The sequence below is a fragment of the Triticum dicoccoides genome, chromosome 2A (assembly GCF_002162155.2).
Source record: "Triticum dicoccoides isolate Atlit2015 ecotype Zavitan chromosome 2A, WEW_v2.0, whole genome shotgun sequence".
NCBI lineage: Eukaryota > Viridiplantae > Streptophyta > Magnoliopsida > Poales > Poaceae > Triticum > Triticum dicoccoides.
Window position 1 is genome coordinate 100502132 of NC_041382.1, and position 19642 is coordinate 100521773.

The window sequence follows — 19642 nt, forward strand, 5'->3', positions numbered from 1 at the left end:
ATTTCTCTTAGATCGGGTTTAGGCCCAATCTGATCATAGTCTGTAGCGACTCCCAGGGCGACGAAATGATCCAAGAGCTCGTTCAGGGAAGAGAGCTCCATTGGATCTAACTGCTCGGCGAGTTCCGAGTTGATGTGAAGATTGGTTTCGATGACCCGAGAAGTCATCGTCGGTGCAGCGGCCGAACAGGCGGTCGTAACAGAACCACCTAGCCGGAGAGTTTGGCCGATAGCCAGAGCTCCCTCAGCGATAGTGCCGTCTTTAAAGACGGGACGAGACATCCTTCCTTGTGGCGACGACACAGTGGAACTTTCAATGAAAGCACCAATGTCGATGTCAAAACCGGCGGATCTCAGGTAGGGGGTCCCAAACTGTGCGTCTAGGCCGGATGGTAACAGGAGGCAAGGGACACGAAGTTTTACCCAGGTCCGGGCCCTCTTGATGGAGGTAAAACCCTACGTCCTGCTTGATTAATATTGAAGATATGGGTGTTACAAGAGTAGATCTACCATGAGATCAGAGAGGCTAAACCCTAGATGCTAGCCTACGATATGATTGTATGTTGTGATTGTTGTCCTACGGACTAAAACCCTTCGGTTTATATAGACACCGGAGAGGGTTAGGGTTACACAAGGTCGGTTACAAAGGAGGAGATATCCATATACGTATTGCCTAGCTTGCCTTCCATGCCAAGTAGAGTCCCATCCGGACACGAGACGAAGCCTTCAATCTTGTATCTTCATAGTCTAACAGTCCGACCAATGGAGATAGTCCGGCTGTCCGGAGACCCCCTAATCCAGGACTCCCTCAATCTCCTATACATGTGGGTCATCATGGGCATCCACTGCCGCGTCTTCCCTGGCTCCACGTCGTCCCTTTCCCAGGCCTCACCCTTGTCCACCGCCCTGGTGCTCTCGGCGCGCCGTGGTTAACATGGTCAACAAACGACATCCATCGGACATGGACTGTACGTGGAGAGGCTGACAGCTTGGTCCATGGCCGCACACAAGGAAATGCCTCCTTATTACGCGTAAAATCATGATTCCTCCACCTGACATCTGGGTTCCAATGGAAGGGCCTCTGTATTTCACGATAAAAAATTACCCCCGCTGACAAGTCGGACCCACCAGCTATATCTTTGCACGCAAGGAAGTGCCTCCTTATTACACATAAAAAAATGAATACTCCCCGTGCTAGCTGGGACCCAGCATAATGGGAGGCTGACATGTGGGCCTACTAAGTTGACGGGGACGGAGGGCTTTGTCAACTTAGTCAATATGAACGATTCTAGCTCTAGTGACCATACGATGTCCATCCAACGGTCCTAGTGCTTCTTCAACCTCTGGTCTTCTTGCTCCAGCCGCCCAAAAGCAGCGTCGGTCGTGCCGCCTGCTCCTGCCTCCTATGGCCGGCTGTGCTGCCGCGGAGGCCTGACCGCCCCCTACTACTCCCACCACTGGCCAGGCCCTACGACGACGGTAGCCTCACAATGCAGCCGAACCAGTGAACCCTCGTACTCCTCTCTGCATGGGCATCCACTGTCGCGTCTTCCCCGGTTCCGCGTCGTCCCCTTCCTAGGCCTCGTCGTTGTCCACCGCCTTGGTTCTCTCGGCGTGGCATGGTCAATGTGGTCAACGAACGACTTCCATCAGAAGAGTACTGTACGTGGAGAGGCTAACAGCTGGGTCCACGGCTGTAGCAAGGAAGTGCCTCCTTATTACACGCAAAATAATTATTCCTCCACCTGACAGCAGGGACCCACCGGACAGGCCACCGTATTTTGTGAAAAAATGTTTTCCCCCTGACTGCTGGGACTCACCAGCTACATCTTCCCACGCAAGGAAGTGCGTCCATATTACGGGCAAAAAAATGATTCGCCCCGCAGACTGCTGGGACCCACCAGCTAGATCTTAGCACGCAAGGAAGTGCCTGATAGTCGGGACCTGTCGGGGGTTTGGTGCGACATATGCCAAAGGATGGCTTATCATGGTGGGGGCGAGTAGAACGTCACCGGTGCCTCGAAACGGGATGAGGCGAAGACATGCACGCCGGCGAATCTTACCCAGCTTCAGGGCTCTCCGGGGAGATAATACCCCTACTGCTGCTCTGCGGGGTCTCCGCATGATCACTATGGCAAAGTGTTTACATGGTTGCTCCTTGAGCTGTTTCTTGGAGGTAGGAGAGGGCAAGGCTAGCTCTCTCCTTCTATATGATCTGGCCTAGAGCTAATGGGTTCCAACCCTTTGCATGGGTGCCCTGGGGGGTTTATATAGGCCTACCCCCCAGGGGTACAATGGTAATCCGGCTGGACGCGCGCCCAGCCATCAGCGCCTCTGGCCTCCAACTTCTCCACCGACTGCTGGGGCCCGCCGATTGGTGGGCCTTGCCGGCTGGTCTGGTACAGAGCCGACAGGCTGCGTCCGCCGCGGGCGGGTCCTGCCAGCTGCTGATTACTGTAGTCGTGCTTCTGATGACGTGGGCTTGATCATGGGGTCGTGGCAATAGCCCCACCGCCTGGCGGGTGATCACTATTGCCGCTCTCCATCACATCTTGATAAATGGTGCGTGGGCCCCGGGGGAGGGCTCGGCCGACTTCCCGGGGCCGGCTCTCAATGAGTCCGACTGGTGGTTCTCCTGCCATCTCCTGGGGTCTCACTGACTGGTGGGACCCGCTGCCTCTGGGCCGTACAGACAAGCCGTTGTGGGCGCAGGATTCGGTCCTGTGGTGCTGATGTCAAGGCTGGCAGGGCAGCAGTGCCACGCCGCATGGAGATCTTCCCGGGTACGGCGTGCTGTGGCCATGCCTGCCCTCGGTAAGGGGCGGGAGTGGGCTTCACTGTAGCCACGCCCTTGCGCCGTCCCCTTTGATGAGGTCATGCGGTTTGTTGGAGTCGCAGGCCGACTCCCCAAAGTCGGCTTCTCTGGAAGTCGCCAGTCGGGAGTCGGCTTTATCCTGAAGTCGTCCCTGGGACTCGGTCGTGAGCGGGCAGTTGGCCGTCTTGTCGTCGACTCCTCAGAAGGCGGCTCTTTGTCCTGGGGTCTTGAGGGGCGCAGCCTGCCCCGATGTCTTGAAAGGTTCTGGGGCTCGGGTTGGCCTACCCGTGGCCCATTACTCCGGTAGTAGTCCCCGAAGCTGGTGAGCCGCCGTGGACGATCGGCCGAGAAGCCTCAACAGTTTCTCTTTCCGGGTCCTCAACACGTGGGCTTTGATGGACTTCTGCCGGGCTGAATAGAAGGAGTCGGACTCGCTCAATTCGGACTCACTCAATTCCGACTCGCCCAATATTTCGAACATCGCGGCGGGATCCATGTAGCGTGCTAGCTAAGCCTCCAGGCCGCCGCCCATTCTAGGCCTGTCATGCAATGACACGTGGCTGGGCCGTCCTGCCAGCCAACGTGTGCGACGGGACAGGCCCATAGGCGGGGCCCGCAACTACCGCACCTCGGCGCCCGCGTGGATCCGCTGCGGCCCCGGCGGACAGTTGGGATTCCCGTGGAGTCACTGCGCGCAGTAACTTTATCATCGAACATGGGGGTCCTGGGGTCATGGGCGCAGTAAATCCCCATGACCGCCCCCTCGGCTTCGCAGCCCACGAGGCTATAAGTAGGGGGAAGAGGGGGCACGCGCTCCCCTCCTTCCCACGAGTACTCGCTCTCTTTGTTCTCACTGCTCCTCGTTCTCCTCCTTCTTCTTCTTCTTCACTCCGCCGCGCGCCCAAGCTCCGACGAACGCCGCGGCGATCAGCTCGCGATGAGTTCTTCCTCTGCCGCCGCGCCTCCCATGATGCACTCTGGCACCTGGGATGGCTCCGAAGTTCAAGACGACCACGTCGAGTTCCTCCACCGGACTCGTCGGCTCCCCGGCGAGGATCACATGCGGGTGCGTCTCGCGCCGGAGGGGGAGATTTCCCCCGCGCCACAGGAGGGCGAGTGGGTCATCTTCCGCTCGCATTGCTTGCGCGGGTTGGGGCTGTCAGCGAGCAGTTTCTTCCGATCCTTCCTAGAGTTCTACAGCCTCCAGCCGCACCACCTCACCCCCAACACAGTAGTGCTGCTGTCCGCCTTCGTGGCGTTGTGCGAAGGCTTCCTCGGAGTCCTCCCCACCCTCGAGCTCTGGGGGGGAGTTCTTCTTCTCCAAGCTTGGCACCCAGGCCGCGGGTGTGCCGGCTCAGTGCGGCGCTTTCATCGCCGTGTGAAGGTCGGGGGCCTACAATCCCTTCCCCTCCATCTCGCTGATCAAGTCGGTGAAGATGTGGTAGAGATCCTACTTTTACATTAGGAGCGTCCCGCGAGGGGCGACTGGGTCAACATGCTGGCTTTCGAAGCCGGCCCGCCGGCTGGGAGACTGCCCAACTGGTCGTACCGGGCCAGGTCGCTGACACCTGCGGGATCCGGCGCCATCACGCGATTCCGAGTGCTGATGCAGTCGGAAGGCCTGACTGGTCCAGACCTGCTGCCCGCCTTCGTGGCGCGCCGAGTTCTCCCGCTCCAAGGCCGCCCCACATGATATGCCAGATGAGCGGGCACCGCGACCCGAGTCGGATGTGCACCAAAGACATGCCTCACGAGTAGGTGGCCTTCATGGTGAACTACCTCTCGGACAGCAAGCTCCTAGAGGACTAGAGGTTCGGCAAGGAGCCACTCCCGCGCCAACCCCCCGCTCGTGGTGAGTTACCTCTCCTTTCTTTCTTTGGATTGTCTTCTTTCTTGCCGAGTTTGTTTTGACCAGTCGGCATTAGTTAGAATCCCCTCCTCCACCCACCAGCCGGCACCTCGGGGCCGGCCCGCGAGTTCCTCGCCGACCGGGCAGAGAGCGACGTCGACGACACCAATCTGGGGGCAGCGTCTCTGGAGGACGACGGCGAGGGAGGAGGAGGAACAGTAGGTGACTTCAGGCCTTCGGCTACTTCCGCCAATTGGCCTGACAACGACGCCGAGGGGGAAGTCGCCCCCCGCCATCGGCCAGGAGCCAGCCAGCCTGGCGCGGGCTCTTCTGCCGCGCCGGGTGCTCCAGGCGGCGGGAAGAAGCGCAGGGCCGTGCCAACCTTGTTCGGCAGTCGGGCAAAGAAACCCAAGGGTTCGGCTACGGCGACCCGGCGGGATGAATCGGCCGCGAAGGCCATCCACTTCCGTAAGGAAGTGAAGAAGCCGTCATTGGTCTCCGCTTGAGTATTCTGTCTCAATGTTTAATTCTTTCTTTGTGGCTCTGTCTGAGTCTTTACTTGCTCCCCTTGTTTCAGGGCTCCCCTCACTCTTGAGAGGGTCACCGCCGCCTCCGTCATGGGGTCAGCGGAGACGTCCGCCACCACTCGGCGGATTGACCCTGCTGCTGACCTCTGGGAGGCGACAGAGTGGAATGCGCAGGAGAAGCGCAACGAAGAAGAGGCCATTCGCCTGCAGAGGGCGGAGGCCGACAGGGCGGAGGCCGACAGGGCGAAGGCCTCCGCCAAGAAAAAACTAGCGGAGGCCAAAGCCGCCGCCGCGACGAAGCGGCAGGCTGAGGAAGCCGCACGCCGCCAATCGGCGGTGTTCGTCACCCCGTTGAACTCTACGTCGCCGCCTCCGGAGTTCACGGGGCAGACTGGAGAAGCCGGAGAGGAGAACCCCATTGTGGAGAGGGATGGCGGCGACCCCTCTACGCCGGACGTGAACGTTCCGCCGCCGCCTCCGCCGCCGTCTGAAGGCGCGCAAGGCAAGCAGTCGGCGGACCCTCCGGTGCCGCCGACCGAAGACGAGGACATGGCGAGGCTACTCCTCCAAGTCGGCTCGCCAACGCGGCGCCGTCTAGAGAAGGAGACTTCGGCACCCCGCCCCTGGAAGCCGGCACCGCCAGCTCGGCGATCCCAAACGCCGAAGCGACAAGCGCCGCACCCATTGGGTGGGTGCGAGGACAGGGCCGCTGAACTAGGCACTTCTGGACATCCAGGCGAAGCTTCGTGCCGAGGGCGACGCTCTCTAGAATTGCACCAAGGCGTACCTGGCGTCGTGGGCAGCCATCCGGGTATGTTTTTTCCTTTGGTCTTTGTTTTCTTGTTCCTCTCTGTGGGGGCGCGCCAGCGCACCCACTGGGTGTAGTCCCCGAGTTTCAGGCTGGCTGCTGAGCAGGCGGCCCGGAACTCCAATTGATGAACTCTGGGTACTAACTTGTCTGAAATGCTTGTCGCAAGATTACCACAACCTCCGCGTCACTGCCTTCAACCGTAACATTGAAGAGCTGGGCAAGTGGACCGCGGACTTGGCGGAGAGCCGGAGTAAGTCATTTTTCTTCTCTGCGGGGCACGCTGGCGCACCCGTGAGTTGTAGTCCCCGAGATTCAGGCCGACTGCTGAGCAGTCAGGCCGGATCTCCCCGGCGACCTACTTTATTGATGATTGTTATCTTTCTTCCTTTCCTTCAGGAGCCAACGCTACTCTTCAACAGCAGCTAAGCGAAGCCAACTCCGCATTGCACGCCAAAGGGGAGGAGTACAGCAAGCTCGCCACAGAGCGCGATCTGCTGGCCACTCAGTTGGCAGAGCAAAGGGAGCTGCTTGCGAAGACGCAGAAGGAGGCGGGGGAAACGGAAACCGCCCTCCTGGCCAAGTTCGCGAGCGAGCGCTCCTCCTGGAGTGACAAGGAGGCGCTGCTGGCTTCCAGCTTCCACGAAATTGAAGACATCGTTGATGGTGAGTCACCTTATTTATCTTTGAGCTGCCGATTATAAATCATGTCGATTCCTGGCCTTTGACATGCTTCTTTGTTTCTTCTGTCTTGGCAGACTTCTTTCCTGGGCACTTGCAGGCCGCCGTCCAAGCCATCGAGGCTGACCATGAAGGTCGGAGGGTGGAGGGCGCAGAGATCGCTGCCGACGCCCCCCGAACCCTTGACGAGCACATCCTGAGCATCGAGACTCGCCTTCGGCCGAGTCATCGGATGCTGCGCCGGCTTCAGCGTGTCAGTGCCCAGGCGATCGCCACCCTGTGGCCGGACATGCAGGCTCCGTGCACCCCCAGCCTGACGACCGACTAGCTAGAGGTTGCGGCTGGTCATCTTGAGGACTGGAAGGGCTCTTCGGCCCGAGCTGGAGCGCGCCGGGCCTTGGTGTTCGTCAAGGAATGCTCACCAGGAATTTGAGGATGGGCTGTGCCCATGAGGGTGCTGCTATTTCTTCGACTACCAGAACTGCGACTTGGACGAGGGCGACCGGGCTGGGAGGCGGTGGGTTGGAGTCAATAACTGCTTGCTGGGTTAATGAAGTCCCCAGACCGGCTGGAGCGGCCCTTGGGTCGGGTTCTGGAGTCTTCGAGTCTGCCACCGCAGTCCCCGGGCCGTGTTCCGTAGTCCCTTGGCCGGCCTCGACTGTGGCGGCTCTGGAGCCATCTGCCGAAATCCTCGTGCCGCCTGCCGAGGCTCTGGAGTCGGATCCGACGTCTTCGGGAGGAGCCGGTATGAAGATGGAGTCTGATTCTTGTGAAGGCTTGACGGACGGCTTGAGGAGGCGTTGAAGGGCGACACCGAATGTTATTGCTTGGCGGGAAGAGCCGATTCGTGCCAAGGCGTCTGCTTGGTTGTTGTCGTTTCTTGGCACATGGAGGAATTCGCACCCCTCGAAATACCCGCTGAGTTGCTGTACGAGGAAACGGTAACTCGCCATGTTTGCATCTTTCGTGTCCCAGTCGCCAGATGACTGCTGGACCACTAAGTCCGAGTTGCCATAACACAAGATCCAGTGGATGCCAAGTTCTTTGGCAAGCCGGAGCCCGTGAATGAGCGCCTCGTACTCGGCGATGTTGTTGGATGCGGCAAAATGGATTTGCATTGCGTATCTGAGCTTGTCACCTTTAGGAGAGGTGAGGACGACGCCGGCTCCCAAGCCGGTGCGCATCTTGGAGCCGTCGAAATGCATCTACCAATGGGTGGAGTCGGGCGCTGGAGGTAGGTACTAGGTCTCGGCCTAGTCGACGGGGAAGTCGGCCAGTGCTTGTGACTTGATGGCGGTGCGGGGCTAGTAGTAGATGGTGTAGGGAGCCAGCTCTATGGCCCATTTGGCCACTCGGCCAGAAGCATCTCGGCTGCCAATGATCTCGGCGAGCGGGGCCGTGCAGACCACTGTTATTGGATGCTCCTGAAAGTAAGGCTTCAATTTCTTGGCAGTAAAGTGTACGCCATAGCACATCTTCTGGTAGTGGGGGTAGTTCTGCTTGGAGGTCGACAGTACTTCGCTCAGGTAAAATACCGGTCTCTGGATAGGTAGTGCCTTGCCTTCCTCCTTGCATTCCACTACAATGACCGTGATGACCACCTGGCTGGTGGCGGCGATGTACAGGAGCATAGGTTCCTTGGGGGTCGGAGCCGCCAGGACGGGTGGAGTAGTCAGCATCTTCTTCAACTGGAGAAAAGCTTCGTCTGCCTTATGGTTCCACTCGAAAAAAGTGGTCTTCTTCATGAGTTGGTATAAGGGGAGAGCTTTCTCGCCCAGCCGACTGATGAATCGGCTGATGGACGCCAAGCAGCCGGTGAACTTTTGCACATCCAGCAGTCGGCTGGGTACCTCCATTCTCTCAATGGCCTTGATCTTTACTAGGTTGCATTCTATGCCGCGTTTAGAGACTAGGAAGCCAAGGAGCTGGCCGGCTGGTACTCCGAAGACACACTTCTCGGGATTGAGCTTGATCTGGAATCGGCATAGGTTCTCAAAGGTCTCCTTGAGGTCTTCCAGCAGCGTTCCGTGCTTTTCCGTCTTCACCACCACGTCGTCTATGTAGACGTGGGCGTTCCTGTCGAGCTGCTTGAGGAGGCACTTCTGCATGCAACGCTGAAAGGTGGCGCCGACATTCCTTAAGCCGAACGTCATGGTGAGGGAGCAGAAGGCTGCAAACGGTGTGATGAAGGCGGTCTTCAGTCTGTTAGCCGGGTTCAGCGTGATCTGGTGATATCCTGAGTATGCATCCAAAAAACTCAACAGCTCGCATCCGGCTGTGGAGTCTATCACCTGATCGATTCTTGTTAGAGCAAATGGGTCCTTGGGGCAGGCGTTGTTGAGGCTCGTGTAGTCAACACACATTCGCCACTGCTTGTTCTTCTTCAGTACCAGGACCGGATTTGCTAGCCATTCCGGAAAGAACACTTCCATAATGAAGCCGGCTGCTAGGAGTCGGGCTATCTCTTCTCCGACAACTCTTCTTTTCTCCCCTGATAGGCGGCGTAGGGGCTGCCTGACCGGCTTTACATCAGACCGGACATGTAGCTTGTGCTCGGTGAATTCCGTCGGTACACCTGGCATGTCTTTGGGGGACCATGCGAAGATGTCCCGATTCTCACGGAGGAAATCGACGAGCTCGCCATCCTATTTGCTGTCGAGGTTTCCACCTACGACAGCGTACCTCTCTGGGTGCTCCGGATCCAAGGGTATCTTTTTTGTCTCTTTGGCCGGCTTAAACGAACCCTTAGCCTCCAACTCCATTGGGTTGGGTGATACCTCTGCCTGCTTGCCGGCCATCGCCACAACTCGCTCCAAGAGCCGCTTGTCGGCCGCGATCACCAGGGACTCGGCTAGCCGACTGCTCTCAGCCGCACAGGCAGACGACTTCCGGTATTCGCCGGCTACAGTCAGAATTCCCCTGGAACTGGGCATCTTCATTTTGAGGTAGGCACAGCGGGGGACCGCCATGAACTTGGCCAAGGCGGGTCGGCCGAGTAGCGCATGGTATGAGCTCTCGAGGTCCACCACCTCAAACCAAACAGACTCTCGGCAGAAGTGATCTTTGTCTCCAAAGAGGACGTCCATCAGGATCTTGCCGATCGGTGAGCAGGAAAGCCCAGGAACAATGTCGTGGAACACTGTTCGGCTGTTCTGAAGCTGTCTTTGCTTGATTCCTAACTTCTCCATGGTGTCCTTGTACAGGATATTGATGCTGCTGCCTCCGTCTATCAGAACTTGCGAGAAACGCCAGCTCGTCTATCCGTAGCAAAGGTGGCGTCCAAGACCAAGGCATAGGAGCCCGTACTCGGCATCACCTCTGGGTGGTCAGCCCGGCTCCAGCTGATAGGCTTCTCGGACCAGTGCATGAATTCTCGCGTCTCTAAGGCTACAGCATTCACCTCCTATCGCTGCAACCGCCTGCTGCGTCGACCATCATCCATACTGGTAAACACCACGTAGGCTCCGTGTTCGTCAGGGTATTCGTCTTGCACCGCGCCGAATGGCCTGGCAGCCGGCTGCTGGGGCGGAGGCGGAGGCGGCTGCCCAGCAGGCGGGGGAGGCAGGAGGCCGTCTCCCTTGGCGATCCTGGTGAGCCAGTGGCACTTCCTGGTGGTGTGATTCGACGGCTTCGCGCCGCTGTGGAACGTGCAAGGTCCATCCAGGGTCTGCTCGTAGGAGAAGGCCGGCAACCAGTTTGTCTTCCCGCCTTTCTGTCGCTTGGGTGGAGGCTGCCCATCCGGCTGCTGCGCTTCAACGGTCGCGACCTGCTGGCTGCTGGAAGCCGGCTGCGTGGCCTTGCGCTTGCGGTCGCCCTGCGGTTGTCGCCGGCTGGCTTCTCCCGCCGGAGTCCTTGGAGCTTGCGGGGCCACTTTGCCAGTTGTGCTGACTTGAATCTCCGCCTTCATGGAGGAGTCGGCTGTGGCGTACTTGTCTGCTATGATCAGTAGCTCGTCGAGGGTTTCTGGCTCGTCGCAGAGGAGCTTGTGCTTGAGGAGGGTGTCTTCTCTGCACCAGGCTATGAAGTACTCGATGGCCTTCACCTTGTGCACGCCCTCACATGAGTTCCGGAGCTCAGCCCAACGCGTGAGGTAGTCGCGAGTCGACTCGTCAGGACCTTGAACGCACAAGGAGAGCTGTCGATGCTTGGGGGGACGCTTGTACGTGTTGGTGAAGTTGCGGACGAACGCTTCGGTGAAGTCAACCCAGCTGTTGATGCTGCAAGGCCTCAGGTTGTTCAGCCATGTCCGGGGCGTGCCCTGAAGCATGAGCGGAACGTATTTTACGGCAACACACTTTTTGCCGTTTGCTATGCTGACAGCCGTGGAGTAGTCGACTAGACAGTCTTCCGACTTCACGGAGCCGGTATACTTGGGCGTGTCTCTTGGGAGCGTGAACCCTCTGGGAAAGGGCTCGTCCCGAATGTGGGGCCCAAAACAAGGCGGACCCAGCTCGTCTTCTTCTTCCAGCTCTAAGGATCAGTGAAGTCGGTCGATCCGGTGGCGGGCGTCATTCTCTCCAACTCCCTCTCGGCGGCCAAGGCGGTCGCCGAGAGTCGGGTGGTCAATAGGCTAAGGGAGACTCACCTCTCCTTGCGGGGAGGGGGAGGCGGACAGTCGTCTCGTCGTTCCACTGCTCTCGGGCGGCCATCTCGGTCGCGCTCTATGGTAATGCGAGTCCGACTGTGGCTGACAGCCGGCTCCTTGTCTCTTCTTCCTCGGGCACCGCCAGTCGGTGTCCGAGATGTCGCGCCTTGATCTCGGTGAAGGCCATCAGTTGGCTGTTGCGGCGCCTCCGTGCGGCAGCCGGCCTCGTTCTGCGCGGTAGCCGCGTCGAGGAGCCGCTGGACTCGCTCCAGCATTAGGCGGCGTTCTTCGCCCTCGAAATTGTCCAACTCGTCCTCCGCTGCCTGGGCGGCTTGGATGTTCTCCGCTGGTGTAGCGTACACAGGGCGGTTTGCCCCAAACATGTTGGCGATGGCTACGCCGCGCCGCTGGACCGCGCAGAGGCGCCATGGCCCTGCAGGGGCCGGTGAGCCTCCAACGGCGCGATCCATCTCCCGCTGGTATGCTTCTGACAAGCGTCTCATGCTGGCCAGCTTCTTCGCGCCTTCAACGAGCTGAAGGCGGCGCGCCTCCAACGTCTCTACATCAGCGTCTTCTGGAATGGGTGCAGTTAGGTCTTGTAGCGCCGCGCCGAGCGAGTCATGCGCTCCTCCACCGGGGAGATCGTCATGGCTGATGATGAGCACCTCGGTGACGGTGCTTTCGTCGCTCTCCGCACTAGGGAGAGGTTCGTCGTAGACCACCACATTGGTGGGGAACGCGTCGAGCGAGGCGGTGTTGGAGTCGACCAGCATCGGGTCGATGGAGCCTACAGACTCCAAGTCTACGGCAGGCTCGCCAGAAACGTGGAGTTGATCGAGGAGGCCCGCGAGGATGCTCTCGGAGCCGCCCGTGCCTGCGTTGGATGCAGGTTCGTCGGAGAGGCGGACCTCGCTGACAAGTTCGGCCAAGCAGCTGGCTGCGCAGGCGATCTCAATGCCGCTTAGCGCGTTAGCGCAAACTCCATCTGGCGTGCCTGGCTGGCTGCGCTCGCCAGGGAGGAAAAGGGTTCCCGTCCAGAACAGGTCTCCGGACGGCGGTGCACCATGCCCCACGGTGGGCGCCAAATGTCGGGGGTTTGGTGCGATATATGCCAAAGGATGGCTTATCATGGTGGGGGCGAGTAGAACGTCACCGGTGCCTGGAAACGGGATGAGGCGAAGACTTGCATGCCGGTGAATCTTACCCAGCTTCAGGGCTCTCCGGGGTCATAATACCCCTACTGCTGCTCTGCGGGGCCTCCGCATGATCACTATGCCAAAGTGTTTACACGATTGCTCCTTGAGCTGTTTCTTGGAGGTAGGAGAGGGCAAGGCTAGCTCTCTCCTTCTATATGATCTGGCCTAGAGCTAATGGGTTCCAACCCTTTGCATGGGTGCCCTGGGGGGTTTATATAGGCCTACCCCCAGGGGTACAATGGTAATTCGGCTGGACGCGCGCCCAGCCGTCAGCGCCTTTGGCCTCCGTCTTCTCCGCCGACTGCTGGGCCCCGCCGACTCGTGGGCCCCGCCGGCTGGTCTGGTATGGAGCCGACAGGCTGCGTCCGCCGCGAGCGGGTCCTGCCGGCTGCTGATTACTGTAGTCGTGCTTTTGATGACGCGGGCTTGATCATGGGGTCGTGGCAACAGCCCCGCCGCCTGGCGGGCAATCATTGCCGCTCTCCATCACATCTTGATAAATGGTGCGTGGACCCCGGGGGAGGGCTCGGCCGACTTCTCGGGCCGGCTCTCAATGAGTCCGACTGGTGGTTCTCCTGCCGTCTCCTGGGGTCTCACTGACTTGTGGGACCCGCTGCCTCTAGGCCGTACAGACAAGCCGTTGTGGGCACAGGATTCGGTCTTGTGGTGCTGATGTCAGGGCTGGCAGGGCAACAGTGCCACGCCGCATGGAGATCTTCCCGGGTACGGCGTGCTGTGGCCATGCCTGCCCTCGGTAAGGGCGGGAGTGGGCTGCACTGTAGCGACGCCCCTACCCCGTCACCTTTGATGAGGTCATGGGGTTTGTTGGAGTCGCAGGCTGACTCCCCAAAGCCGGCTTTATCCTGAAGTCGTCCCTAGGACTCGACCGTGAGCGGGCAGTCGGCCGTCTTGCCGTCGACTCCTCAGAAGGCGGCTCTTCGTCCTGGGGTCTTGAGGGGCGCAGCCTGCCCCGATGTCTTGAAAGGTTCTGGGGCTAGGGTTGGCCTACCCGTGGCGCATTACTCCGACAGGACCCACCTGGTCAAAGCATATGTAGCATTGTCATTCTGGTCGCGAACGTGTACGAACATACTGGTCGATGTAGAGACGCGCACGTCTCATAGTAGAGGCGCGCACGTGTCATAGTAGAGGCACGCACGTAGCATGTACATGTACGTACAACAACCAGGCTGCAAGAAAGAAAATACGGCCATGTACATACATACGGGCGGGATCTCGAACGCCTACTCGCGCATACATACGGCCAGGGCTCGTGTACATGGCTGGGTCAGAACACAGAAGTTGTGTCGTCATCGTGATCATGGGGAGGCAACCGGCTGGGTTGGCACAGAATGCGTCGTTGTGTTCATCGGGAGCCAACCGGCTTGGACGGAACAACCAATGGAAACAAGGCTTGGCATACTACAGAATGGAGGAAACGGCCTTGTGTTCGACCGGCCATGATCGAAATGGGATCATGTTCATCGGGAGGGGTCTGGCGTACCGCAAAACGGAGGAAACAGACCTCCTACGGTGGAAACGGGGTCCTGTTGATCGGGAGGGGTGTGGCGTACCGCAAAATAGAGGAAACAAACTGGTGTTGGAGCGCTACGGTCGAAATGGGGGTCTTGTTCATCGGGAGGGGTGTGGCGTACCGCAAAACAGGACTCCACGGAATACTGTTCATCTCCACCGTCGACCTCCTTCAGCCTCCACGGGCTACTGTTCATCCACCTCGACCTCCTCCAGCCTCCACCTGCGACTATTCATCCACGGGCTCCTGTCCATCCAGCCTCCACTGCTCGCTCCTCCACCGGCTACTGTTCAACCAGCCCTCTCCACGGGGTCCTGTTCAACCACCCCTCCACGGGCTACTGTTCATCCAGCCCTCCATTGGCTACTGTTCAACCAGCCCTCCACGGGGTCCTGTTCATCCACCCCTCCACGGGGTCCTGTTCATCCACCCCTCCACGGGGTCCTGTTCATCCACAGGCTCGATCAATCGGGGTACTGTTCATCCAGGGGCAACGACCTCTACTACCACGGGGTTCTGTTCATCCAACCCCTCACTGGGAACTGTTCATCCAAACCCCCCAACAACACTCATTGTTCATCAAGGGAAGGAGGCAACGGTGTTCGATCGGCCTCAGTTAGCAGTAGTAGCGAAGGAATCACTCAGGTTTAGTTAACAGCAAGGGATCGATCGATCACTCGGGTTCAGTAACAAGTAGCCTGTAGTGCAATCGCTCGGGTTCAGTTAGAGCCCAACGCCTCGCTCGGGTTCATGTAGAGCCCCACGCCTCGCACCCACGCGCGTACGTGCACGAGAGAAACGCGCATCGCTCGGCCCCCGACCACCCACCGTAACCGGGAACTCCCCGATATTTTCCTTGCCCTTGCTTCTACCACGGTTTTTTCCGTCATGGACGTCCTAAAGAATGTCATGCAGATGCGTCTCTGGCCCGCCCAGGACGAAAAGCCCATGTTCTGTCATGATTTTTTTGTCATAGAAGTAGGACCCCACCACATCTATGATGATACCGGGTTTTGTCACAATTGTCATCATAGAAGTGTCATAAGTATGACAGAAAAAATTCGTTTGGCACAAAATGTCATGGATGTGTCTTTTTTTGTAGTGCATCATGCTCAATCATTGATCCATTCATGAAATGCACTCGCATATTAACTACACCCAATGCTCAAGTACGATCATAGTGCCTCCTAGTTGGTGCTTTTATAAGAGCAGATTGAGACTTTCAAAAATTAAAATTGCATAAAGTAAAAGAAAGGCCCTTTGCAGAGGGAAGTAGAGATTTGTAGAGGTTCCATAGATCAAAGAGAAAAACTTAGAGATAAAAACATTTTGGGAGGTGTGTCCTTCCCACCAACGAAAATGACTTAGAGTTCCCAACACTTTCCATGCTAGATATATCATAGGCGGTTCCCAAACAGAAAATAAAGTTTATTCCTTTTTCCACCATACTTTCACTTTCCATGGCTAACCGTATCCACGGGTGCCTTCCATACCAACACTTTCCAAGGAATTTATTATTTGACAACATAAAGTAAATTCATTTTTCATTTCGGGACTAGGCATCCCTAATACCTTTGCCTTAATCTCGTGCAATGACAAGTGAATAAATACTCACCGTGAGAATAACACATCTAGCATGGAAAATATCAGCCACCCATCACCGCTCCGCGAGCAGTTCGAACACACAAAAGAGAAGGTTATTTTGAAAATTAGAGATGGCACATACAAATTTGCTTAGAACGGAAAAATAATACTGCATATAGTAGATATAGTGCACTCATGTGGCAAAAGTGGTTTAAAGGTTTTTTGATGCACAAGTAGTGATCATACTTAGTGCAAAATGAAGGCTAGCAAAAGATTGGGAAGCGACCAACCAAGAAACGAATAATCTCATAAGCGAGCATTATTCATAATTAACTCCAAATAATGCACCACAAGTAGGATATAATTTCATTGCATAATTATTGACTTGTGTGCTTGCATAGGGAATCACAAAACTTAACACCAACATTCTTACTAAAGCATAATTACTCATCAACATGACTCACATATCACATCATCATATCTCAAAACTATTACTAAGAATCAAGTTTATTTTGTCCAATGATATTCATGAAAGTTTTTATTATATCCTTCTTGAAGATCATGAGCATAATATTTCTTTCTCTCAAATTAGTTTAAGTGAAGCAAGAGAGAATTTCTTCAAAAATTTACTATCTCTCAAATAAATCAAAGTGAAGCAAGAGAGCATTTCCTCAAAAATACTAAAGCACACCATGCTCAAAAACATATAAGTGAAGCACTAGAGAAAGTCCATAGCTCATAAAAATTTAAGTGAAGCATAGAGAGCAATTCTAACAAGTCATGACATAATTTTGGCTCTCTTAAATAGGTGTGTCCAGCAAGGAATCAAGACTTAAAACACAAGACGCTCCAAGCAAAACTCATACTATGTGACGAATAAAAATATAGCTTCGAGTAAAATACCGATGGTTGTTAGAAGAAAGAGGGGATGTCACTCGGGGGCATCCCCAAGCTTAGTTGCTTGCTCTCTTTTGGATAATAGCTTGGGATGTCGGGGCATCCCAATCTTAGGCTCTTCTTACTCCTTATTCCTTCATCATCGTAAGATAACCCAAAACTTGAAAACTTCAATCACACAAAACTGAACAAAAGCCTTTGTGAGATCCGTTAGTATAAGAAAACAAATCGCTACTACAAGTGTTGTAGTAAAGCAATTCATATTTTGTTCTTGCATTATATGTACTGTATTCCAACTTTTATATGGCAAAAAACCATCAAAGAAAACCATAGAGCCATCAAAACAAGCACACAACGCAAAAAAAACATAATCTGTCAAAAACATAACAGTCTGTAGCAATCTGGGTAATTAGAATACTTCTGTAAATCCAAAAACTCTAAAAAATCAGGAAGACCTGGTAAATTTGCATATTAACCTACTTCAAAAGGAATTAGTATTTTATCGCTCTCTGGTAAAAAAATGAAAATTATTTTTGCGAGCACAAAAGTTTCTGTTTTTTCAGCAAGATCAAACAACTATCACGCAAGAAGATCCTAAAGACTTTACTTGGCACAACCACTAATTAAAACACAAAAAACACAATCATAACAGTAGCATAATTGCGCAAAAATTCAAGAACAGAAATCACAAAGAAAAAATTGAATTTTATTCATTGGGTTGCCTCTCAACAAGTGTTATAGTTTTACGCCCTTAGCTAGGCATAAAGCAAGGATCTAAGTTTTGTCATCTTTGTTCAACTCTTCAATCAAACACATAGAATTCTTCAAAGATTTAGCATAAAGATCTTCAATGACAATACTCCTAGGAACAATTTTAAAGAATTCATTATTGCCAAAGGGATCTCTTATAACTTCAGCAAAATCTGGGTGAATGCTAATCATCTTAAGATCCTCTTTAATATTGCTAGAAGTTGCACCCTTTTTCTTAGTAACTTGAGTAGTATTTCCAATCTTTACGGGAGTTTTTTCAATGGTTTTGGCGGAAGCAAAAGCCGTGCTCAGATTACTAAAGATTTCTTCTAATTTATCAATCCGAGACGGACTTTCTTCAATTTTTTCATGAACCACGGTTCCCTTTTATTTTAACAACTTAAAAACTTCTCCCACTTTTGACCCAATTTTATTAGAAAAATTACGCATCTTTTTCTACAAGTTTTCAATATGCTCTTCGGTAAGCATTTTCTTTTCAATAGCATCTAATCTTTCCATAACTAAATTTCAAAGTTATTTCATTAATCATAAGAGGTGGTGAACCCACTAAATTTCCCACAGCATTGAAAGCATCAAGAGAGGGAGACATCAAGAAATTTCCACTGGTAACCTTATCAAGGACGAATCTATACCAAGTGGTGATGCCCACATAAAAACAATGTAGAAGAACAACGGTAGATTACTTTCGAATAGATCTATTATGAGCATTTCAAATTCTATACCAAGCATCTTTTAAATTTTCTCCTCCCCTTTGTTTAAAGTTGAGAACCTCATTCTTGGGAGTGCATGCAATAGGGGAAGAACCATCCATGACGATAATAACAGCAAACAAGATTGCACACAAAAATAGATCCGCCCCGGCAACGGCAATTTTTTGTGAAGTGAGGGAGAGGAAAACGAGAGGCAAATAAAACGGCAATTTTTGTGAAGTGGGGGAGAGGAAAACGAGAGGCAAATGGCAAATAATGTAAATTGCAAGGAGATGAGATTTGTGATTAGGAACCTGGTATATGTAGAAGATCCTCCCCGGGAACGGCGCCAGAAATTCCTTTTGATGGCGGCTTGAAGCTACATCGGTAATTCCCCAAAGAGGAAGGGCTGATGCAGCACAACAGCGGTATGTATTTCCCTTGGATATGAAACCAAGGTTATCGAACCAGTAGGAGAACCAAGAAGCACAACGTAAATAGCACCTACACACAAATAACAAATACTCGCAACCCGACGTGTAAAAGGGGTTGTCAATCCCTTTCAGGTAACGGCGCCTCAAGATAGGCAAATGAACGTGAGATAAATTGTAGTGGATTGATAGATCGAACGCCAAATAAAATAAATAAGAATAAAACGCAACAAGATATTTTTGTATTTTTGGTTTAATAGATTTGAAAATAAAAAGCAAAGGAAAAGTAGCTCGCAATGGCAAATAATATGAGAAAGAGACCCGGGGGCCGTAGGTTTCACTAGTGGCTTCTCTCGAGAAAAATAGCAAATGGTGGGTAAACAAATTATTGTTGGGCGATTGATGGAACTTCCTCATGACGATATCCAGGCAATGATCATTATATAGGCATCACGTCCAAGATTAGTAGACCGACTCCTGCCTGCATCTACTACTATTACTCCACACATCGACCGCTATCTAGGATGCATCTAGTGTATTAAGTTCATGGAGAAATGGCGTAATGCAATAAGAACAATGACATGATTTAGACAAGATCTATCTATGTAGAGATAGACGCCATCATTTTATCCTTAGTAGCAACGATACATACGTGCCGGTTCCCTTTCTGGCACTGGGATCAAACATCGTAAGGTCGAACCCACTACAAGGTTGTTGGGGAACGCAGTATTTCAAAAAAAATTGCCTACGCACACGCAAGATCCATCTAGGTGATGCATAGCAACGAGAGGGGAGAGTGTGTCCACGTACCCTCATAGACCAAAAGTGGAAGCGTTTAGTAACGTGGTTGATGTAGTCAAACGTCTTCGCGATCCAACCGATCCAAGTATCGAACGCACGGCACCTTCGTGATCAGCACATGTTCAGCTCGGTGACGTCCCTCATACTCTTGATCCAGCTGAGGCCGAGGTAGAGTTTCATCAGCACGACGGCATGATGATGGTGATGATGAAGTTACCGACGCAAGGCTTCAACTAAGCACTACAACTATATGACCGAGGTGGAAATCTGTGGAGGGGGGCACCGCACACGGCTAAGACAACTGTCAACTTGTGTGTTCTAGGGTGCCCCCTGTCCTCGAATATAAAGGAGCAGGGGGGAGGCCGGCCGGCCCTCATAGGCGCGCCAAGGGGGGAGGAATCCACCTCCTAGTAGGAGTAGGACTCTCCCCTTTCCTAGTCCTATTAGGAGAAGAAGGAAGGAGGGGGCGCCGCCC